General features: G+C 36.5%; 1 protein-coding gene, 1 non-coding gene and 1 pseudogene across 3 annotated transcripts in view; 2 read left to right on the top strand and 1 right to left on the bottom strand.

The window, feature by feature from the left end:
• The window catches only part of Ube2e2 (ubiquitin conjugating enzyme E2 E2), a 290,807-nt gene that overhangs the window by 173,825 nt on the left and 91,786 nt on the right, over positions 1-25,196 (top strand). The window lies entirely within an intron of this gene.
• Positions 609-681, top strand: Trnaa-ugc (transfer RNA alanine (anticodon UGC)). The gene has a single exon. It is a non-coding gene; the product is annotated as a tRNA-Ala (tRNA).
• Positions 9,972-24,077, bottom strand: LOC124968897 (COMM domain-containing protein 7-like; annotated as a pseudogene).

Genomic DNA, 25,196 nt, shown 5'->3' with positions numbered 1-25,196 from the left:
TGTTTTTATGGTGACTGAATTTAAGTTATTTGTAACAAATAACCCAGATGAGTTTTAAACTGAATCTGGTCAATTTCACATATCTCTCTACCTACTGTTTTAAACTCTGTTATCAATTTTAATTTTAGAGGTTTTAAATCACTAGTAATAATTCTGATGATAGGCAAAAGTAATAGGATAAGGGTGGCATTAGTAGACTTAACCATGAGAATTGCACTGTACTACTAGACATGATAAACACATAACTGGTTAAAATAGTAACAGGTCCACACAATGTTTATACAATAATCTGTAAGGTGACTATTTTAAATCTTAGTTTACAGAATAAAAAGCCTAGAGATATAACTTTGGCTGAGGTCTGATTCACATATTCAAAAAGTAGCTCTTTTCATCTCTGTTAATTAGGGAAAGATTCTTGCCATACAGCCATAGGGATAGCCAAATGCACCTGATGAGGTAGACAGTGTTTATTAGTCCTATATTCTTAAACCTCAGGGGAGAAAGACTCCACACACTCACAGGATCATATCAAAGTTATGCTTCAGAACAGAGTGAATAAGGATGTAGGAAGCAGATAGGCAGTGTAGTATTAAGAATGTGGGCGGGCTGGGGATATAGCTCAGTTGGTAGAGTGCTTGCCTTGCAAGCACAAGGCCCTGGGTTCAATCCCCAGTACCACCAAAAAAAAAAAAAAAAAGAGGGTGAGGTGTCCCCTCATCCCACAAAAGGATGTAATGGACTTGTTTGAATAATTACTACTCAAGGAGAAGCAACAATTGCCTCTGACCCCTTTGATAAAGATGGCTGTTTCTATGGTTCCTTTTTCTCTGGACCAGAGTAGGGAATAGAACTTGGGCAAGGTCATTAAGGCCTCACCAGTTTAACCAGATGTCAGGAAGCACATGATTTTAAACATTAATTTTAGGTTTTATACCACATTGTCTAAAATGGGATTCTAATTGTGGATTTTCTGACTCCAGTACCTGTGTTCATCCACTTTTCATGGTGTTTCTTTTTCTGGGATGACATCTTAACATTTTAATAGTAACTGAGTATTTTTGTTTCATGGGCATTTTTAGTCTGGTTTCCTTAAGAATTCATACACTATAGCATCTGTTGTATTCTCATAAAAAAACAAGAGCATTCTCATTTGGAAGGTATGTTATTCATTATTCTGTTGCTGTGAAAAAATACCTGAGAAAGTCAGCCCTAAGGAGGGAAAATTTCTTGTGGCTCACAGTTCACAGGTTTCAGTCCATTGTTGCTTGACCCCATTGCTGTGGGCTTGTGCTGAGGCAGAATGTCATGCTGTGGATCACCAGTTGAAGCTTCTCACTCATGCAGCCCATTAGCCACAGAGAGAGAGGAGGGGGTGGGGCAGGGGAGCCAGGAATAAGATATATCCATCAAGGACAAGCTTTCAATGATCTACCTCTTCCAATTAGCCCCACCTTTTAACGTTTCCATCCACCTCCCTATAGTGCCACCAGCTGAGGACCACATTTTCAATACATGAACCTTTGGGGATTTTCCAGATCCAAACTATAACAGAAGATAATTTAAGAACTTTTTTTTTTTCCATTTTAGAGGAAAGAAGTATGTCCTAATTATATCTTGATTTAACTTTCTTCCACACAGAATTGTTTTTTTTTTTAACAGATTCTATCTTCCCTTCCCCAAATCTTGTTTCCCCATATTCCATGTTATTTTTATTAGAACTTTTTTACTTCCTCTTTACAGCCATACCATAAGCTGTAATGCTCCTCTGACTCTACAATTGCATCTCCTATATTACACCTTTCCCACTACTCCTGCATAGAATCACACTCCCCTTGTCTTCCATCTTGATTCGGAAATACTTCACAGAGTACTTGTATAATACTGTGGACTGGAGGCTACACAAGATGCTCAGAAAATAGGAGATGGTTTCTGCCATTGACACTCTTACTCTGGTAAACAGAAATAAGGATTGTGTAATATAGGTAAATCAATACACAAGATCCCATACTGCTCCTTCAGACCCAAGAGGCTATCCATGAGCTGACTTTCACATGCCTCTGCCACCCCCTTTTCTGCTACTTTTATTCACTTTTCAGTAGGTTCTGACCACACATTGACCTTCTTTCTAACTTCTAAAATACACCAGGTTTATCTCTCAAGGCCTTTCTCCTTGGCATGGAGCACCCTTCCTTTCATGTCTTGCTCCTTCTCTTCTTCCAGGTCTCATTAAATGTGTTAAATTGGAAGAGATCTGAATTAAAAGGGACTAGTGTTCTCAAATAAGTGACAGATACTTTTCTATTTGTATAGTTGTAAGCTTTCATATTCGATGGTACTAAGTAAATTTTATGGTATTGTGAAAGTAAATTGATGACAAGCAGCCATTGAGCTCTTAGGTATTAAAATTTTAAAGCATTTAAATTTTTCCTTTTTATTTTCTGTGTGACAAACCTGACATAGTCTTAAAATGTTTACTAAATTAGGTATTGCAGCATATGGCCCAATCTGTATATTAATAGAAAAGAGATGTTTATTATAGTTCATAAATTTAAATATTGGTTTCAAACCATGAAAGAATCCAAATGTAAGTGTATGCTTGAACGGTGTGTCACCATAGGTACAAATTTTCTAATAACAATAGCAGTATTCTTAGAGCTGGGGTTGTGGCTCAGTGGAAGAGAACTTGCCTAGCATGTGTGAGGCACTGGGTTTGATCCTCAGCACCACATATAAATAAATAAAATAAAGTTCCATTGACAACTAAAAAAAATAAATAAACAAAAAAACAATAGCAGTATTCTTCTAAGGTTAATGCCTTCTTTCCAAGCATATTTGAATACTCACCACACCACATACTGGTTAACTATTATTGTCTTTATAGTAAGGAAGACATGAATATCATTATATTTGCCCCCAAATAAAGCATTAGACTATTTTCCTAACAAGGTAATCTGAGATTACAAAATTCAGAATAGGAACTTAGTTACTATAAATAGGTTGATCAAGAGAGATATTTCCTAATCCTTGATATTGAGTTCGTGATATTTTGTTTTGATGTGAATTTCAAAAACTATTGTTTATATAGGGCACTTCTCTGGATCACATGATGGTGTATCCTCATGCACATTTCTCACGTGTACTGCAAAACGAAACCATATGGCCAAATTCCTTTCTAATTGGTCAACAGAGATTGTTAAGGGGCAGTTGCCAGGAACCCAAGAACTAGAGGGGGACAGAGAGTTTTTTATAGACCTATTCAGGAGATGCTTCCTAACTCAAACCCCTCTAAGTCTGAATGATGGAATTGTTCTGGAAATTCTCATGGATGTATGTTTGGATTAAGGTGGATGTTGGAAATGGAGTTAGAATGCCAACTGCCCAAAGCCTCTAAGAACCTAAGAGATTGTCAGAGGGAGTCTCAGAAGACCTGGAATGTATCATACATACTTTCTCAATGAATGCTATCCAGCCTACCTTCTAGCAGCTGTCTCTACCTACCCCCCTACCACATCCCCCCGAGTTTGGAACCCCCATTAATTAAACCAGCTTTTGAAAATGGAAAAGTAGATATATTTTTATGTTAATGTGTTTAAGTGGATAAACAGCTTAAGCCAAAATACATCATTGCCTCTCACTCCATGCCCCAGTCCAGATGTGTAACTAAAGTACCACAGCACTCTCACTGATGAACCCATTTTGTGTTTAGCCTACACAAAACATACAATTGATCTAAAAGAATTACCAGTGGAACCAAAGACACTGTATTTATTAATTGTAGACATTCTTATTTTTTTCTATAATTGCCTAATAAAATATAAAAAGTATTGACTGCTTTTTAGCCCCATGTTAACATTTCTACCTCAAAGTCTATACAGACTCAAGTTCATACTTTGTGAAATCTTTGAGCATCAAAAGAGAAAATTGTTTCTTGATAGAAAGGATGTGGTCACAGATCATGCCAGCCAAATAAACCTGCCAGTGCTGTGAAATATAGAACTGTTGGGTGAGATCCTGAGATAAAGGATTAAAGTAAGATCAACCTAAATGTTTCAGTCTGGTTAATTTGTATGCTGCTTAAAATTTTCACTTTTACAAGGAAAGTTTTCAGATATAAAATACCATGAAGGTCTGACTTATTGTTTGACTTGGCTTAAAAGATAACAATCGTAATTTAAAAAGGTGTCCTGAAGATATTTCCTTCTGTTCCATCCTTGCAAATTTTATTTCTTGCTCTTCCTAGTTAGAATCCCCTCTTGACTCCCAGCAGTATAGCTGAATATTTAAATTCTGAGACCTGTTTATTGTTAGGCAGATTAGTTTTCTGCTGAAGCAAACTTAGGAAATTACCTAGAGACAATTTTAAAAATCCCCTACCACTGACATTTTAGTTAAAATTCTAAGGAGAGAATGTGCTGACCGGATACTAAGTTCTAGTTAAAAAGTGCTGGGGTTTAGGCTGAATTTTAAACCATTGAAGTCATTTGATCTAGTGTTGCATCATTTGGGCATTCTGAAGCCTCAGATGAGAACTCATAACAACTCTGGTGTTGGCAGGCAGCTGTTGTGCTTGTCAGATGAATTAGAATTATTGGAATACTGCCTAATTGATCAAGGATGGAAGAGTCGAGGAAGGAAAACTTCATAAATGGAGGCTATTCCACCTTCTTTAAGTAGGGATCAAATTGGCCCAGTTGTTGAAAAGAAACACAAACTGGTTCATTACAGGAGCCACTGACTTGTTCTAATGTTCATGTGACTGGGGAAGGCTCCCAGCATTGCATTGATTCTCTTGGATTTTACTGGTAGCATATTCATCATAGTTTTTTACTATTACTTTTGAAAGGTAATTTTAAATTGTATAATATTTGAGGCAGTATTCTGAGCTAAATATTTTAAATATGTTTTTAATTACTAACAGCAGTGGCAGAAAACTCTTCACTAGGGAACTTTTGAAACAAATTTACTGTTGTTGTGATACTTAGGTTCAAGAACATTACATATTTATTTAAGTACATTGAGAATGTGATCAGACATTAATTTGTGATTTAAATTGACATTCCCAGGGTTCATATGAGTAGTTATAAGTTTAGATTTTAGTCCCAGACTTTTATATTAATTTAAATTGGGTCAAAGTGTTGCCTTTGTAATGCATGCTACACAAATAAAAACCTGTCTGGGAGCAAAGAACATGAGTGCATTTTAAAAATAAAGACATAGAGTATTGTCACAATCATCAAACATTAGTAACAATCGGACTAGGAATATTGACTGAAAGGGACAGGAAATCAGGGAGAAAATCAGGTGGAACAAATTTTGAATTAAAGAGACATTTTAATAAATTGAGGAATACTGAAACATCATCAGTTGTGGAACTTTTTTTTTTTTAAATAAAGTTCCACAACTGATGGTTAAATAGAATTAATCAATACTGCTAACACAAAAGGTCTGTGTGACTTCTTATAACACAGGATGGCATCATTGCTTACTTTTTAGCCCAGTGATAAATTCTAAGTATTAAGGAAGATTTGTTTCCTGATCTTAACTAAGTATTCGTAAAAACAGATGAAGCATGTTTATGTATCCTTACATTTTCCTGTGTTTAAGAAGAAAGTCTTAATATGAAGTGTAATTTTATTAATATTATTATACTAAATTAAATATAATTTATACTAAATTAAAGTACTTTAGGGCACTGAGCTTTCTATGTGTGTATGTGGATTTTTTTTTCTCCTTATAAAAACTTGTTTTATGAGTCTTTTTTTTTTTACATCATAAGCTTTTTTTTAACTCAAAAGAGATCTTCACAAGGTAGAATTTTGTAAACTAATAACTTAGTAAGCCTGATCATCTTCTCCTCATTCTGTGTCCACTACCAGTTTGTTTTCCAGAGAGGCTCAAATAAGTGGATCTGGTCAGTGGTTATTGATTCCTTCACTCTTGCATAGTTCTGCCTGAGGTTTCCCTCAGAGGAATGCTCTTTGAAAAAGTGTTTGTCTGCAACACTTATATTTGCATATTATTTAATTTTGTTTGATAATACATCACATCAAATACCCATAGCAGTCAGGATCAAACCAAAAACACTAATTAAAAAGCAGCAGTTCATTAGATACGTATTACCTATATGCCCTATTAAATTCCTTCAGAATAACAACTCTTCAGTTTTCCACCTACTTCTGTCCACTCTACAGTCTTCCTTTCTGGCCATTTTCTTCCTTGTAGGCGTTAATACATGAAGTAATAGTTTCTTTTCTTTTCTCATTCTCTCTCTCTCTGCCTGAATGTTCTTATCTCTGCCTTTGGTTTTACTTACCGCCTCTGAACTTCAAAGAAATAACTTCTTTCATATAATAAAGACACCACAGATCATCAGGTCTGTCTTAACTCTGGCTTCCCAGAAAGTAGAGCTTGAAGCAAAGGGCCATGTGTTGTTAACTTTGTTAGGCAATGCATTCTAGCAAGTAGAATGAGGAATACAGAAAACATAGTTTTACAGGGGGAAAGCTAATGCATGGATAAACTGTTGAGAAATCATATTAACTCTCTTAAGACTGTGTACTGTGAGGGGAGAATGGAGGAAAATTTTTACCACTAGTTTCTGTTTCTCATTGGTCAGAGGTTCACTCTATAGTATATTAGTCACTCCATAACCCCCAGGAAGCTCATGGAGTGTTGTGCAAGTGGGGATGCAAAGCAGCCTTAGCATAGATACACTAGAGTGAGAAGCACGTCATAAGTCAGGGTACTATCAGGTTGAAGTTGTGTACTATCAGGTTATACTTATGTAAAGTTGGTGCTGGTGAGACAGATGAAATAAGACACAAGTGAGGATCTGATGTAATATATAAAAGGTGTCCACTATAATATAGCCCTTTTGCCACTCTGATCCATTTATGCCCTGCATTGTACCTTAGTAGCAAAGGTATTGGGAACTGAAAACCAAATCCATATCCAGAGCAGGTATTCTGTAAAGACAAAAACCATTGCGGCTACACTGCCACTCCCACCACAATGTAACTAACCTTACCTGGAGTGATCAATCCCCAGTAAAGGTACTATATCAGGGGCCTGACATCACTCTCCCTTGTCGGCAGGTTAGGCATTTAGCAATAGTTTTTTCAGTGAAAGGAAGCAGTTATGGGCCCATTGTGTCACCTCTGGTGGCCTAAATGGGAAGCAGGCTAATAGCCATAGGATGAATCCTTCTGTTCACCTCATTGTTGACATCAGATAACACCCATTAACATTTTGGTGCATACTTCCTGGTGGGCATTAATGTAAGACACAAAAATGCACCTGATTTGCACCCAGTCCATCTTTCCCAGACTTACTTATCACTTTATCTTTCATGGTTATTTTTTAGGCTTCATATACAACAGCCAGACCATTTACTACTGCCCATGTGTCAGGGCATAACTGTAGCACAGGGCATTTCTCTCTCCATTTGAAATGAATGACAAAGTATACTGCTCCAGTTGTTCTTACCTGCCATACTTCCTTTACCAGCCTTTTACATGTACTCCTAAATATGCCTGCAGTGCAGCAGCAGTTCAGTTTTTGGCTAGATTTGAATTTGTTTTAATTGATCATGAAAGAAAAAGGCATTAGTGATTGGGGATTCTGGGTTACGTATAATGTAATTTACTCATGCTTTCTGAAGGTACTTGTGCCTAATACCAAAGGTGCCATTTCTATTATATAGCAGGGTGATTCTTTGCCCATCTAACTTTGACTTAACAGATACTTAAAAATCAGTAGTTTGTTCACTTATAGTCAGGCATGCAGGCTCTAGTTAGGCCCTGTAACATACTGGAAGCTGTTTTGTTTGTTTGTTTGTTTTTGTTTTGTTTTTTAGTATAATTATTCTCTGCTGCAGAATCCCAGAAATATTCTTTGTGATTTCTCTTTTTGGTACTTGACAGAGATTCCAGAACATCTTTATCCATTAAGGATTGGTCCTGTACCATCAGATGGACTGATCACAGATGCCTAATAATCTAAACCTACTCAAAGTCTTCTCTGTTGTTGTGGGTCATCCTTCCAAGTCTCTGACAAGTGGGTACAAAACTGTATTTTAAAGTAAGGAATATGCAGCCTCCAAACTTGAAAGAAGCCTACCTTTTTTTATACAGTAGATGTTGAGAGATGCAACAACTTGTTCTTTACCTTAGAATGTTCTCAGCATGTCTCAGAATCCTGGACTCCTTAAAAACTTAAGCAGTGTGCCGTGCACCTTAATTTTTGTGAGGTGTCTTCTGTTTGTGTGTTCACTGGGCCATCTGTGCTTTCCATTTCTTGCTCATCTGATCCAGTTGGTGTGCTGTCATCAGTATAGTAGTATGTGAAGATGATCCAGGCTGATTGAATTTTGAAGTTCAGGAGAATTGACTTTATTCTGGGGCAAGGTATTATGTTGTCCCTGCCATTGTGGAGATAATCTGCTTTTAATACTCCCCACAGATAGAGACTGAGAAATACTATCACCACCTCAGTAGCTAAACATCAAATGCCAAAGGCTATTTTATAATGCCATGACAACTGCAGTTGGGCCTTCCACTAGTTTTAGATTATAGTGATCCATTATCCACATATTTTTTTTTTCTGTTGGGCCATGCAACATATAACAAGAAGCTATAATAAGAACTGCCATACTTCTGCATCTTTAAGTCTTTGATAGTGGTGCTAACGTCTCTGCATTTCTTCGTAGTATATAGTCTTGTTTGATTTAGTATCTTGATGGAGAATAGAGTAGTGGGGGAAAGTTTCAGGGGCTTATATTCAGCCCTTCTTTGAAAAATGATACCTATTTCCCATGTCAGAGAGCTGGTGTGAAGGTTATACACATGAATACTGGGGAAATAACTCCAAGATATCTTAAGTCTGTAGATGCTTTGCACCCATTGTAAGAGAGATTTCGCCTATAGCTTCATGACTCATGTGGCCTCCGTAAACCCTCACTCTTCCCAGAGAAACATGATAGCAGTTCAGGTACCCCCATATTGGTGTAATTTGGTGTCCAATTGTAGTAATGCTCAAAAAGCCTGGGTTTTTCTTTTTCCTGGTACACAGTTATCAATGCAAAACAGTTGTTTACTCAATCTCTCTTTGCTTACACAGGCTTTTCCCGCTGTATGACCCATTCATTCCTCTGTGATTTCAGGAGTTATATGGTTTTCCTCACCAGGGCAAATCAGAAATGTTATTGCACTACATGTCTTTTTCTTAATGCTATTTATAACATTCATTGTTTTGTTTTGTTTAGAACCTTTTTAATTCATCATTTAGCCAATGGAGGTGGTGAGCTGATGCCAACACAAGCTGAGATAACCTGTAAAGGCCTACCTTATAACAACTCAACAGGCAGGGGAGAAAACAGACATGGGGACTGAATTCTTTTCAGAGAAGACCAAGCATGTGTTTATATATTTGCACCTCATTAAGAAATGCCTGGCAGCTAGGTATTGTGGCATATGCTACTTGGGAAGCTAAGGCAGGAGGATCTCTTGAGGCCACCGGTTCAGGATACTTGTGCAATCTTGCAAGACAAAAACAAAAACTGGTACCACACCACCACCACAAACATAGAGCATGTAGAAATCAAAGGAAGCTCTCTACATATATCACCTATACAGTCCTCCTCTCCTGTAGCCTTAAACAAGCTCTTCCTTTTGGCAGGGGGAGAGGGTGATCATTGTGCAGACTTAAATGATCTTACCATTTATTTACTTTAAAGATGATATAGCCTGTCAGAGCATCTAAAACACGTCCTGGGAAATAGGTGATGGTGATTCCCTTAAAGAGGTGTTTGCAGGACAATTATGCAGGGCTCTTTAAGTACTTAATCCTATTGTTTTCTCAGATAACTTTTGTACCTGGGTTCCCAAGAAGCCAGCAGGACTGCACTGAATGTCCACAGATCTGAGGGAGATACCTCTCAGGGAGACACCAAGAAGAGATCAGGGAAACTGAAATCAACTGAAACACTCCATGCTGGTTCTGATCTGCTGCAGGTCATTCAGGAAACTGTAAAACTTGAGACCCCTTTAATTCTGTAAACAAATTTGCAGTTTAATGTCCTTTCTTAACTGCCAATTTTAATTGTTTTAAAAAAAATTCTTCCCACTTTCTCCAATTTGCTATTCCCAGATGTCACTCCAAACTTCTCTCCATATTGATAAACTGGTTAATCATCAAGGTCTGACCCGTTGACCATTGAGCAAGTGTAGGGGCATTCTGTTTCCACTTTGCAAGTGACTTTCTCATCATTAACACCCAGAGTTAGGAAATCCATGTAGATCTGCTCAGCCATGAGACTCTTCTTTAAGAAACCATTTGAAACCAGGAAGGAGGCTTTTCTTGATGCTTCATAGATGGCCAAGAGTGATCTGATTGGTGATTCCAAATTCAGACAGATGTGCCAAAAATCTTTCTATTGCCTTTGGGCTCAGGAAGTAGAAAGGTTCTTTTCTTTGAACTGAGAACTGTGAGATGGCATATCAGTGGAAGTGTTACCCCTGCTTATTATCCCAAGACTCCAGAGAGGAGAGGAGTTCATCCTTAGGGAGACGACATACAACCTTTCTCTAACGATTATTTCTTTATATTAATTTTCTGTGGGTTAGTTAATGCTATTCTCCACATGAGTTCCCTGAATGTAGTGAGTGTCATTACCTGTTTTGTACCTCTCTATGCCTAACTTAGTACCTGGGTCACATATTAGTCGATTAATAACAATTTAAGAAACAAGGGATTAGATGATGAAGGGGAGGAACCATTTTACTCCAAAATCAGGATCCCTCTTTCTGTATCTCGTCTATTATTTAAAAAAAAAAAAAAAAAGTATTTTCCATATTTTAACATTTCTAATATTAATCATTTTGGATCTTGTAGCCATTGAGACTTAATTATTATTGCCTTTGCATGCACACAAAACTTTGGAAGGAAATATAACCAGCTTAGAAAAAAATTCGAGAGATATTAGTGGAGTAACATTTCAAGATATACTGCATCAACAGTACTCTTTATCACACAGAGGACTATATTTTGTGGAAAAACAGCTATCTCTGAGTTGAAAAGGAACTCAAGATTCAAAACAGTTGAATTCTGTGAGGAATATTAGTAATTTTATAACTCCCATAATTGTATGTGTGTGTGCTCAGAACTGACATATTATTAAATATCTCTGTTAAGCTTATCAGGAGATCTCTTTCAGTAATAAAGTATAAGATTTTTATGTGATAAGAAGTCACTATTATAGTTTAATGTGCAAGATTTTTCTTAGTAATTCATAAAATAATGGCCCAACTTTTATAGTCAATGAAGTGTGGCACTATGATGTTGTCCTCAGAGGCTTTGTTAACATAATATGACCTTTTGTATGAATTAGAAAAAGGCATTTCTTTCTTTAAGCCAGAATAACTGTGTGGTTGCATGTAAAAGACAGGTGAGCAAAGCCCAAGCTAAATTTCAGCCTCTCTCCACCACGTGCTTCTGGGTAGAGGAAACTAGCACTAATAATTATATGTGGCAGCTTCAGCTATCCTTAAGGTAATGTAAGTTTTTGTAAAGAACAATTTTATCATAGAATTTGGAACAGAGCATTATTTATACTTCCAGACATCACTGTCCTGTATTTGAATATTAAAATTTGGAAAAAAGATTGTAGGTAAACTTTGACAGTATAGCAAACTATCATATCGGAGTTCAGAGGAATACATATCTATTTGAAAAATCATTCTTCTTAATCTAAGGCAGTTTTTTCCTAATGGCTAAGCCTATTGTGAAGAAATTTTTATCTGTGGATATCAGGGTGTTTCTGGGTAGACAGGAAGTCTAGCAGAATTTAATTTTGAATGAGTCTGTCCAGGTCAGTGACCTCATAATCTTTTCAGAATGAAACTCTGGCCATGAATCATTCCAGTCCCACCCTTAGGAACTCTGGTCAACTCCTGAAAGGCATGTCTGCCTTTGATGTTTAGTGTTTGATGTAGATCTTTATTTTTATGTCCTTGGCAGTATTTTTGTTTAACCATGTACTTTGGAACTATTTTTCACACTGTTAGTGTGAAACCAGCAAGCTTACTTTACCCATGTAATGGAGGTTTTTAATACAATTAGGAATAGTTTACTTAATTGATATTTTCTTATGTGTGGTTTAACATAAGGATTCTGATAGGAAGCTAATCAGGAGTCTTATTAGTGCCCATTGTAGAAACTTTTAAGTTGTAGCCTCAAGTACTTGGCCTCTAAATACCTTCTCTGTGAAATAAATTTCTGTTGTGAACTAAAAAGTTATATAATTTATATTCAAATCTGTCATCTAATCTTATGTAACATACGTTTTCATGTTTATGATTCCTTTCTCTGTCCTTGCACCCTCATTGTGGTACAGAGAAATGAAGTTTATGATAACCTGACCTCTAAATTGCTGTCTGGAAGCATAATTACAAGAGATTAGAGGGGAAAGCTGCTACTCAAGAGATTGAGAGTAAATCAGGAAGATCCAGGATCTTTGCTACCTGATGGGGAAAGTTATGTCTTCAGTTTCAATACACAACTCCTCCTATTTACTTCTTCCTGCATCTCCTCTCTTGGCAACCACAAACTTCAATTTTCTGCCTTTTCTTTGGTTTTTAGAAATGTGATATCATCTATCATCCTGAAGTATCCAGAGTGTTCAAGTAAACTGGGTCTCTTGTTTAACTGTCCAAAGACAGGCTGTGGTATGCCATTATAAAGTACATTGGCAGAAAGAGTTTAAACTGGAGGAATTTAGGATAACTGTTCTGGAGTTTCAGAATGTCAATAGGAATACACCTTTCATTTTATCTTGTAATTATGTGTGTTATCCCTAAAGCAATGAAAATGTTCATATCATAGAAGTAGAGAACATTTCATAAATGAAAAATTCATGGGGGATTTTTATTGTTAGCCACACTTTTAAATATCAACAAACTGCTTACATGGATTTCATAAAATTTGTTTGAAAATAACAAATCCTTGTCTTTGTTGACCGTTTCATTACTGTTATTTAGTACCAAATTACAGAATGGTCAGAAATGAGTGGATGAATTCAAACATTCCCTTCTCATCTTTAGCTATAATTTAAAAGTTTGAATGGGGCGAGAATGAGAAACAGTGAAAGTTTGTGAGGTTTTTGTTATATCTGATTATATTTGCTCTTTTCTCCACTGCCCATTACCAATAATTAAAAGGGAATTACTCTTATTTTTTATCCAGACTGGAAAAAAAAAATAGCTGGTTCTATTTAATCTTTTCAACATTTAACTAAACCTAAGCTCTAATGACAGTTCCAGTAATGCTGCAGGGTATTTTTCCTGGGGGACTGAAGGGCCGGCCAAATCAGACATATATCATGGTTAATCAGTTCTAAAAGTTTATCTCATATGACTCTGTTTTGAATTAACTAAGTAATCCAGTAAGCAGTGTTTTTAATAGCTCAGTGGGTGAAAATTTCAAAGCTGGCTAACAGTGAAATTTCCCATTTTTCACTGGCAGGAACCCCAGCCCCGTAATGGGGAAGGTCCCACCAGTGTGAAGGCCCCACATGGGGACCCTTCCCCTAGTGAGGAAGTTTACCCCTGAAGAGGAGTCTTCCTGGCCACTGGGCCTACTGCTACCCTGCCACGTGAGTACAGCAATAGTTTTGAGTACCTCAGCAATTTTTCCACTTCTTGGTGGCCACACACCTGATAGAAGAACTGGCTGAGCTCTATTCCTTTTCACCTTCTTAAACATTTCATAAAATAAATAAAAACCTCCTCTTTATCCACTGCTTTTTTTTTTTAAAACAAGTTTAATAAAAATAAATTGTTTGGCTAAGAGGTTAGGACTATTGGTTAAGACTCAGTTAAGTATGATTAGTGAAACAATCTATACCTATTTAGAGAAGTACTGTTCAATAGAACTTTATGCAGTGATGAAAATGCCCTATATCCATGCATTTCAAAACAGTAATCACTAGCCAGTGTGACTACTTACTCAGCACTGCTGCAGAGGTATAACGGTAGTCCAATTGAAGAATGTCATTTTTATTTTATTTCTTTTTATTTTAACTCACCCATATGTGGCTAATAGCTACTAACTTGGACAGTTTATGTCTACATTTAAAATGTTGCATGTGTGAGATAATCAGCCTCTTTGAACATTCCTACAATGGACCTCTTTACCTTTTTTTCTCTCCCTCTCTTTTCTTCTTTTATCTTTTGGCTGTACTGGGGATTGAACCTAGGAGCGTTCTGCCTCTGAGCTACATCCCAGCCCTGTTTTTTTTTTTTTTGGAGACACAGTCTCACTAAGTTACCAAGGCTGGCCTCAAATTTGTGATCCTTCTGTTTTACCTTCCTGAGTCTCTGGGATTACAGGTTTGCACAGCTGCCCCCAGTTTTCCCCTATTTCTTTATTATCCCAGAAGAATTTGCCTTGTGTTATATTAATAATTATTAATATGATTTTCTAAGAGAAAGAAAATAGATAAATTAAGAATTTTCATTTCAAAATTTATTCACCCAAATTAACCTATGTGATTTTAATTACTTTATGATATTAAGAAAATTATTCAGTCTTAAAATTACAAAGTAATATTTATTTAAATATACTAGCTTTATTTTCTGCTTTATATGTTTTAATTTGTAACTTCAGTATGTATATAGAAGTAATTACATATATTAAAATAACTCATTTTATTATTCCTTTTTAATGAGACTATAAAACATCCTACATTAGCACACTGTTGCATCGCTATTACTAAAACATTAAATTTAGTACTCATTAATTATAATATGGCATAATAAGTTTCAAAGTTTGGTTCTGGTAAGTGATTACAAAAATCCCAAATTAATTGAATTTTTAAGTTTACCTGCTGAGAGTAAATTTACTTTTACTATTCACTGTCATTGAAAGTTGCTTACATGATAAAAACATTAATAAGGGAAGCCATATAGAGTATGTGGAACTCTTTCTATTATCTTTGTAATTTTTCTGTAAATCTAACACTATTCCAAATTTTTCTAAAAATTTTAAAACTCATGTATGGTAAATATTGTCCTACCATCCATTTTTTTTTTTCATTAAGATGGCTGTGTATGCATCTAAAATTAAAACTTTCAGATCAGTAATAAAGACTTACATAAGTCTTCTTGCATGATATCCTCAAAACACTCCTGAAATTATTATAATTTTACAGATGAGGAAGCTGAGGCATGGATAAGAATAATTTAAGCAGGGTTCCTCAGCTGGTGAGTGGAGGAACCAGGATTTGAATCCAGGGAATTTAGTTCTCAAGTCAGTGTTTCCAGTGACTATACTATGTTGCCTCCTAAGCAGCCTTAATTATGTATTATAAGTTTGATGTGTCTGCTATCACTGTAGAAGGACAAATTTTTCAGGTAGGAAATCCAAAATAATCTGGTAGTCTGATATTAATTACTTTTATAACAAAAAACATGGAGGCATGCTTTATTTCTGTTGTAGTGACTCAGATTTTATTCTCATACAATGGTTAATTATTTTTGAGTGATGAATTGCTCATATTCTTGAAAGCAATGTCTGCGTTGGTGGGGTTTTAAAAAATAGTTTTTGTTTCCTGAAGATATTGGCCACCCAGGCATAGTGGCTCATGCCTTGTAAGTCCTATCTAGTTGTGCAGCTGAGACAGGAGGATCACAAGTTCAAAAGTAAGACACTCTCTCAAAATAAAAAATGAAAAAAGGAGGGCAGGATGTAGTTCAGTGGTAGAGTGCCCCTTGGTTCAATCTCTAGTACTGGCGGAAAAAAAAAAAAAAGGCAGGGGCAGGGTGGGTAGGGGCCAAGAATGAAAAAGAGCAAGTATATATATAAAGGGTAGGGGAAAATGGATGTGATTTCTTTTCTCAAAAAGTAAATTTTTAAAGGACATGGAGCAATATGTGACTTACTTTTATTATTTTTGTTTATGGTTTTAATCATATGCTAGTTAATGTTATTCTAACTAGACATTATAAATATTTGACTGTTAAAATTCAAATATTGGAAAATTTGTTGGTGAATTTTCAGCATTTCTCTGATGTGTTTTTCTTGTTTTTTGGAGGGTATATCTTTGGCTGAAAATATGCAAGAAAATCATGGTATTAGTTGCATAGTTCAAAAATCATTGCACTGGAATAAGTTAGTTCATGTAGCCATTTAATGAATGTTATATATCCATGGGTGGATTCATATTTTCAATCTATGGCTGCTATATATATGTTTAAGGTCATATATTCTCATGTAAGCAAGAGACATGATGAAAATACTTTTAAGAAAATCTGAATCATAGAAGTATTTTACAAAAACTTGAATCATAAACAGGTGAAACTTTTTTTTCCCCCCAGCACTGGCGACTGAACCCAGGAGTGCTCTATCACTGAGCTACACTCCCAGCCTATATTTTGAACCATCTCCACTTTTCCAGTGACTCTTGCAAAATTATTTGAATTTGGGACATGGTGTTTTCTTGCCAAGAATGTACATATTAAAGTCTATTAAGTTTTTTGAAAGACAAAGTTCAAGGCAAAAGTCATGTTTGGAAAATAAAAGAATTTTAAATTTTAGTACATATTAAGCAATTAAAAATTTTATTTAGATCGTTGATTTAGAATGCTACCTAAACTTGATCTGGTTATTTTTATAAGACCAGGTGATTCATGTAGTTAAATGGCTTTTACATAATTCTGTGCTGGGTAAAAGAAAACAAAGACTTTCTCTCTGATGGAAAATGCTATCATTCTAAAAAAGATGGAATACAGCAAGAGGCCTGGTATAACCAAAGAGGAGGAAAAAAGGACTTGAAGGTCTATAATTTATTCTAAAATTCCAGTGGTCCAACAGATTGTTTTAGAATGGACAAGTTAATTTTATACTGTTGGATTCTCATGGAGTTCTCTTTTCCACTGTACATAGGCACCTGCCTTTGCTCTGATACCAACTGTATGTCCTGAATTTCCTGGAATAAGCCAGTTTTTGGTATTCCATTCCATTTCTCTCATTAGCACACTTGTACTTAATCTATGTTTATATTTTTTATATTTATATATTTATATTATATATAGTCTCATTTTAAAATAGCATACTAGAAATAGAGATTCTATGACATATGATGTATAAAATATTTTGAAATATTTGTTATCATGAAAGTGTCAAGTATGCATATGACTTAGGTCCATAAATTTGAATCTGCTTTCATATAACCAGCAAGTGCTACCTCTGGTGGTATACTTTTCTACTTTAGTGTGTACCATTTTAAATGTATCAGTTAAGTCACCTAGTTGTGATTTTTCTACTTATTAAAAGTATTGACTCATTAAAATGAGCACCAAGTATTTTTAAGTTCATCATTTCTATTGGAAATACGACCTCAAACTCTTAAATTTGTTTCCGTTTTTCATGGTAAGCAAGAGAAAACATGTTATTATCTTTAACCTGATTTTGAAAAGAGGGTTGATATGAATATGGCTTAAAGGAAGTAAAACAGAACAAATACCCAATAGAATAACAAAAGAAAAAAAAAAGACTTCATGGTATAGTTTCTCTTCCTACATATTCACTTCTTATTTAAAAATTGTTTAAATATTTGAAGACTAAAACTGAAGTGTGTAGTCTTATAGTTTTGGGATATTAAAAAAGCCTATTTTCTGCTTTTCAGAGTCTGAAAGGGGGAATCATTGAAGATCCTAGTAAAGTATAAGTCAAAATATTTCATGTAGCTGGGCATAGTGTTGCACACCTATAACTCTAGCTACTTGGGAGGCTGAGGCAGGAGCACTGGAAGTTCAAGGTCAGCCTCGGCAACTTCATGACACTCTGTCTCAAAATAAAAAATAGAGAAGACTGGGAATGTGACTTTGTGGTAGAGCCCTCCGTTCAACCCTAGTACCACTCCCCAAAAATATTAAAAAATAAAAATTAGATATTGCATGTAAACCACTTTATAAAAACAATAAGAAATTTTTCATTATAGATTTTCCTAATCCTCTGTAGCCAGTTTTCTTCTAGAGCCAGGTATTACAGCTAAATTCAGGATATCTTTGCACATTGGCACAGGAAATATAATACTTTGATTAGAGAGGAGCTCTAATCCTGAGTTATCATAGTGGTGATGGTTACCTCCTAAAGAAGACATACATACATATCTCAAAGTAAGCAGAATGTCTGATAGGGAGTAACCTTGAAAATACAGTTTTCTGTAGTCTTTAGTTTCAATGTAGAGAGACAGCATATCTGGGATAGTTACAAATTGTGTAAAATTATAATGCTAAGTGCAGGTATTTTAACTCATTAGAATAATATGTCACTAGAATTTGAGGAGAAGATTAAAAGAAGTGATTTCATTCCTCAGTTTAGTTCTGTTCGAGTTTTTTGTTGTTACTTTTGTTTGTTTTATGCAGAACTAGGAATTAAACTCAGTGCATTCTATACTGATCTGTTAAACTCTTGGCCCTTTTTATTTTTATTATTATTTTGAGACAGAATCTTGCTAAGTTGTTGAATCTGGCCTCAATTTTGTGGATACTCTTGCCTTAGCCTTCCAAGTCACTGAAATTACATGCTTGCCCCACTATGTCCAGTTCTTTTTTGGGTTTTTTTAATAAACTAATGAATTCTTAGATATTCATTAGTTATTTTCAAATTTAATTGATCTTTAAATTTTTAATAATATTTAAACAATAACATTATATGTTTTTGTTGTTGATTTATGGCAGAATCCCTGTTAAAATGAGTTTATTAAGCCCAACATGGGCATGCCTGTATTCTCAGCAACTTGGGAATCTGAGAGAGGACAATTGCAAATTTAAGGCCAGCCTCAGCAATTTAGTGAGAACTTGTCTCAAAATAAAAAATAAAAAAAGGACTGTGGCTCAGAGGTTAAGCACCCCTGGGTTCAAGCCTCAGTACTAAGATAAAGAAAGAGCGTATTATTTTAGATGAACAAAAAGCTTAGAAAAAGGAAAATCTATTTTCTGTTTGGTTTTTTTTCAATATCTCTAACTCTTTATTGAAATGATCTTTTGCTTCCTGTATTTGCTCTTTTAACTGTCGATTGGTATGATCATTCAGTGCCTGCTTTTGCTCTTTCATCTCATCATTCAATGCCTGCATTTGCTCTTTCATCTCATCGTTTGCTTCCCTGATCATTTTAATTATGTACATTCTGAACTCCCTTTCTGTCATTTCTTCTGCCATGCTGTCATTGGATTTTATTGATGTAACATCTACATTTGTTTGGGGCATTTTCTTCCCTTGTTTTCTCATATTGTTCAGGAATCAGTGGGTCATTAAGATATTGCAGATTTCCTCTATCGACTTATAATGTCCCTGAAGATTGCTAGTATATCCCCTCTTATCCTTCAGTAGCCTGAAGTCTTGGAGGAAGTTGATAATGCGGTGCTCCACAAGGAAGCTGCCTCTCTAGGGGTGGTGACCTTCAGGTGGTGTATATTCCCTGATAGTGGGCAGAGGTGCCTCCACTTGTTGACCAATGGTCATCCAAAGGGGAACTAGGCTGCGGGCTGAGGCACGGCCTGTTTGTGCCTGTGTTTCTGGTTTTACCGTCCTTGTGGGAAAACCTCACCCGACAGGGAAGACTCACCCAGTGGGGAGGTCTCACCGGTCAGTTCCCCTCCTAGAGGTTCCCCTCAATCCACAACTACCACCTGGGCTGGGCTGCCTTCCTCTGCAACGTTCCCAGGGGCCCAGACCTACCTCCTGGGCCTGGGAGCCTCACCCTTCGCAGATGAGTCACCTTAGGCTCCCTCTCCTCAGAGTATCTGCCCGCAGTCCTGGAATCTTTGCTCCGCCCCTCAACTTGTCTCTGTGCGGCTCTTCCACCAAGAAGCCTCCTACGTCCTGGGACCCTGCTTTGCACCTAATCGCCTAGCTATGCGGCCCCTCCTCTGAGCAGCCACCTGGAGCCCCCGTACAGTCGCTCCGAATCCCAGCGACCCGCCGCACGCCTCTTCCTCCAGGCAGCTGCTACGTGTTCCAGTGCGGTGGCTAGGAGTCCAGGCAACTCATTGCGTGCCTCCTCCTCCCGCCAACTGCCCGTAGTCCTGGGCAGTCACTCCAAGTCCAAGCGACCCGCCGCGCTCCCCCTCCTCTGGGCAGCCCCCTGGTGTTCAGGAGCAGTCGCTTTGAGTCCAAACAACTCACCACTCGCCTCCTCCTCTGGGCAGTCGCCCAGAGCTCTGGTGCAGTCACTCCGAGTCCAAGCGACCCACCTCTCTCCTCCTCCTCCTCCCGGCAGCCCCCCCGGTGTTCAGGAGCGGTCGCTCTGAGTCCAAACAGCTCGCTGCGCAGCTCCTCCTCTGGGCAGCCGCCCGGAGCCCCAGTAGTTGCTCCAAGTCCAAGCACTGTGCTGAGTGGCCTCCTCTAAGATGCTCCCAGTTGTCCGAGTTCACTGCTCCAGCGGGGGGAGGGGTGTCTCATTGGGCAACTCTACTTCACAAAGTTCCCTGCATTTTGGGACTATCGCCCCTTCCGGCGGCTTTGAGTTGGTCCCAAGTCTCTCAATATCTCCTCTTTTGAATCCTGAGTCCTGGAGCAACATGAAATGCAGCCACCCTCTAGACCGCCATCTTGAAAACCCAGGAAGATCTATTTTAGAAGATGCTACTCATTAGTGCAGACCGTATTTTAGAAATTCTTAGTTGGGTCAACCCTTTAATGGGTTCTTACTTTGGAGTATTTTCTGTCTACCTGCTAAAATCTAGGTCTCATGTTCTACCTTGTTTTTTAAGTCTCATAAAGAACTTTGAGGTCAGAATTATAGATTACATTGCTAGAAAGCTTAAGACAAGAGAGTTGTAGGATGGAGGAAAATAACTAATAAATGTAATGGGAATGAACGTTCTTCACAGTGACTTCTCTTACAGTACAAGAAGTGTCACTTCATAAACCAGATAACACAGACTGTGCTCTAGCCTGCTAATCAAATGGATGTACAGCTCTCCTTCATCTGTGGCTGATGTCTAGGTATGCTTACCTGAGACATACCATTCACCAGAATAACAATTCCTTTAAAACTATATTTGAACTAAGTACAATATTAAACCACAAAACCATTTTTTAACAGTATACAAATGCACACACTAATTTTGAAACACATTAAGGTAACAAAACACATTAAGGTAAGAAAACATGAAATTGTTATACAGTGCACTTCCTAAGCTTAATGTGAATGTCAGTTTAACTGAAGCTAAATTGAACTCAAATTCTAAATCCTGCACAGAAAATATGAGGAACATTTTTCACCTTCAGCATACATTTTGCAGTGTGCTTTGCTTCTTTACAGGTGTGTCAGAGAATCCAAGAAGTCATGCAGCCCAGGTATGGGGACTTGATTCCTAAGCAATTGGAGAGCTCACTGTGGCTGTCCTGTCTTCCTGTCTACCCAGATCTTTGCATGATGAGAACAGCTTAAAGCAGGTTTTATTCTCTTTTTCTGAGATACCAGAAAAGTTTGAGTTTCCAAAACTTTCACAATATTCAAAGTAAGTTGAAGCAGAACTGTCAACAGGGTTAATTAAGCAGTTTGTCCATATGAAACACCTTTTCGTGTCTATCAAATGAACAAAATAAATCAATAAATAAGAAAGCATGAATGAACTGTATTTCACATACATTCTGATTTGATAATTCAGATTCCATCTCATTTATTTGCAAATGGTGGCTTAAACTAGATTTCCATTTGGCTTCCATTTTTCACCTTAATTATATGTGGCCCCACATTTTTAATATTAAACACAAATCTTTGTTCACACGTTATTTACCTCTATTATGTTTTCAGAATCTGCCAAATGCTTCTCTCCTGACCCCAATAAAAGCAAATCTACCCATGGTATATGCTATAGGGTTTACTCTTTGACTTGTAGGATTATTTTTCTTGAAATTTATTTTTTGTTGTCCAATTCTTTTGTAGATAATAAACCAAAATGAATTTTTTCTTTCATAATCAGTCTGGTCATTAGCAAGACACTTGTAACTAAGGGAGATGGGAAATACTAACAGGAAAACTTGTAACTATTATATGTAGTTGAATTATATCCTCAATGAGTTCATTAGTCATTAAAAACTACTTAATTGAGAAATTTTAGCTCTTTTCCAGCTTTTAATTATGAGAAAATAAGTGGTAAAAGAAGCATAACATTTTTACATATGCACACATCTTTATGAAACAGCATTTAAACTCTCCAAAATATGAAGAGGAAAAGAAGCAAATAACATTGTATACTAGAGGAACTATATAAACACTCCCACGACCTCTGCAGTAACCCTTCTTTTGCTTTGAGGTCTGCCAGACAAACTTACCATATGAGCAGATTATGTCTTGGACCATATTAAGTTGTTAAGGAATTTTCTGGAAAAGGTCCACCAGCTTGTGTAGAGAGCTATTTTGCCTGACTTAATCACATATTTTTTAGAATTGTTGTGATCTGTAAAATGGTGATCTAGAAGGAAGCCTCCATTTCTCAGCATATTTTTTATATACTAATAAATTCACATATTTGCATTAGCTTTTAAAAGTTTAAGATGAAGAGAAAAAAAACATAAAATTTACTTTGTGCCGAACAGTTTTCTTCTGTATAACTAAAAGGTTTTTTCCCACCCTTAACTTCAAGTTCAGAGTTTGGATAGGGGACAGTGCTTATCTCCATTTTCCAGATGAAGAATCTCTGACAAGGGAGGTCAAGATCACTTTCTTAAAATGTGTACCATATTCAGAAGGGCTAGAGAAAGTTTGGGTGACCTCATGCAAATCCAGCACCATTACTGTAAATGTAACCCCAAACCTGCAGGTGATCATAATACCAACAGGGAAGCTACAAACCTAGTTTTTTTGTTTTTTTTTTTTTTTTTTTTTTAATTAACATCATGCACGAACTTTGTACCTTTTTGCCATTGTTAACCAAGCTCTTCCTTGGACTTTCCTAGATAGCTTTGATTAATAATCATTGTCTTGATTAAGTTGAAACTGATCAATAAATGAATGTCAGGTCTCAGACTAGTTCTACAGTATGATAGAGGATCCTATTCTTGACTGAAAGATACCTGAAAAAAATAAGAAATAAGGATTTTTATTTATTGATATTGCAAAATTATACACTCATATAACAGTCAAATCATTGAAATAGGTTCTTACTTAAATTTTCTGTTTGCCGTTAGTGTGATTTCCTTTTTAAAGCTTTTTTTTAAATCAGGAGTGGTTTTTGTTTTTTTTTCGTTGTTGTTGTTTGTTTGTTTGTTTTGCAGTGTCGAGGATTGAACCCAGGGCCTTATGCTTGTGAGGCAAGCACTCTACCAACTGAGCTATATGCCCAGCCCTTAAAGCTTTTTTTTTTTTTTTTAAGCACCGATCAAGTATCATGGACTTACTTGCCTTTATAATATATTTTGGTTGATGTAATAATTCATAAAAGCTCATGTTTTTTCATTAGATGTCCCAGACAGATATCTCTGGTATTGGACAAATACAGTCTATCTCCCATGATTATGCTGTTGCATGTTGGTTACATTATAAATACAAAGCTAACATATTCTGCTTGAAATGTCTTGATTACATTGCATATTCTGAAAACTCAGACTACCCCAATAAATCTGTTACTTCAAGAGTAATATGACTATATGATGTGACATTTATATTAAATGTGATTTTCATCTATTGTTAGGGTTTTCTGAAATTATAACAAACTGTAATTTTCTCCATCTCTGGCTGTATTGTTAACTTGGCAGGGAGCTGCAGTGATTTGTCATAAATATTCCACTATGGAATTTATTTGGAATGCATTGTAACATATTTTTGATTTTTAATAATTCAAGATTAGCATCATTCAGTTTGAAATACTATATTGTTATCCAGCATAATTCGAGAAATGTCTCCCTGATGCTATCACTATCTTGTATTAATTTTAACTTGATGTCTTCATTGTCTAATACTTTGTGTATTTTTTGTGCTGCTTATTCTTAATATTGCTAAGAATTTTGTATGTAATTTTATTTGCCTTTGTTACCAGTGTACAGCTGGTGTCAAGAACTTCTGTTACCATTTTGTAAATGAAGTAGTATTTTAAGCACCAGTTTTGATACAGCACACTTATGAGGTGCTTAAAAATGCTAATTCTCATTTATAGTAAGAGATTACAGAAATTTTTAAATTTATTTTAAAGCCTAATGAATCTCCAGTTTGTCCTCTGTTGATAGTTTTTATCAGTTTACACAGGTATGTGATGTTTGGTGAAAAAAAAAAAATAGAGCTTCTCACACCTGTTGTTTGCTGTATATGACCAATCCTGAATCTCTGAATCTTCATGTTTCTCCATCCCACCTCATGGAGCTTCCACAGTCCTTGCCCTACCTCCTTTGCTGGGCACCTGTCTAGGCAAATTTTAAAAAGTAAGTAGGATTGGGGAAGGGCAAGAGTTAAGTGACACCTAAGCACTAATAAATTTAATGAAAGGATCAGACAAATTATAGGCCAAATTTCTCTGTAGAAAAATTGCTTTTGGTGTTCCCACATCATTTTTTCTATATTTTTTTTTCTCTCTTTTTTTGGTGGTGCTGACAATTGAACCCAGCGCCTTATAACTGCTCGGCAAGTGCTCTATCACTGATCTACATTCCAGGTGCAACCTTCCCCTTTTCTTTGGAGACAGGGTTTCATTAAGTTGCCTAAGCTGACCTCAAACTTGCAATTCTCCCACCTCAGCCTCCCAGGTAACTAGGATTAGGTTGTGTATTGCCATGTATGACTCTCTCATCTCTTATACTTTTTTTTTTTTTTGGCGGAGGCGGGTACCAGGGTTTGAATTTAGGGGCATTCAACCACTGAGTCACATTCCCAGCCCTATTTTGTATTTTTTAGAGACAGGGTCTCACTGAGTTGCTTAGCACTTTACTTTTGCTGAGGCTGGCTTTGAACTTGGAATCCTCCTGCCTCAGCCTCCCAAGCCACTGGGATTACAGGTGTGCGTCTTATACTCTTCATTATCTTCTTTATCTGATGGAAGAGTTCTGCTACAGCATAGGGTATCTGTTTCTGGCAGGACTGGAGCTGCTCATCAGCAGTGCTACCTTGAGCAAGTAAACTCTATGCCTTCTTTTCTCTATAAAATTGAGTCATGTGTAATGATACTCCATCCCAATAAGGGTGTAAAGTACATAATAAC

The sequence above is a fragment of the Sciurus carolinensis genome, chromosome 17 (assembly GCF_902686445.1).
Source record: "Sciurus carolinensis chromosome 17, mSciCar1.2, whole genome shotgun sequence".
NCBI classification, from domain to species: domain Eukaryota; kingdom Metazoa; phylum Chordata; class Mammalia; order Rodentia; family Sciuridae; genus Sciurus; species Sciurus carolinensis.
The sequence above is the reverse complement of the archived record's forward strand: the minus strand, read 5'-3'. Positions and strand labels throughout refer to the sequence as shown.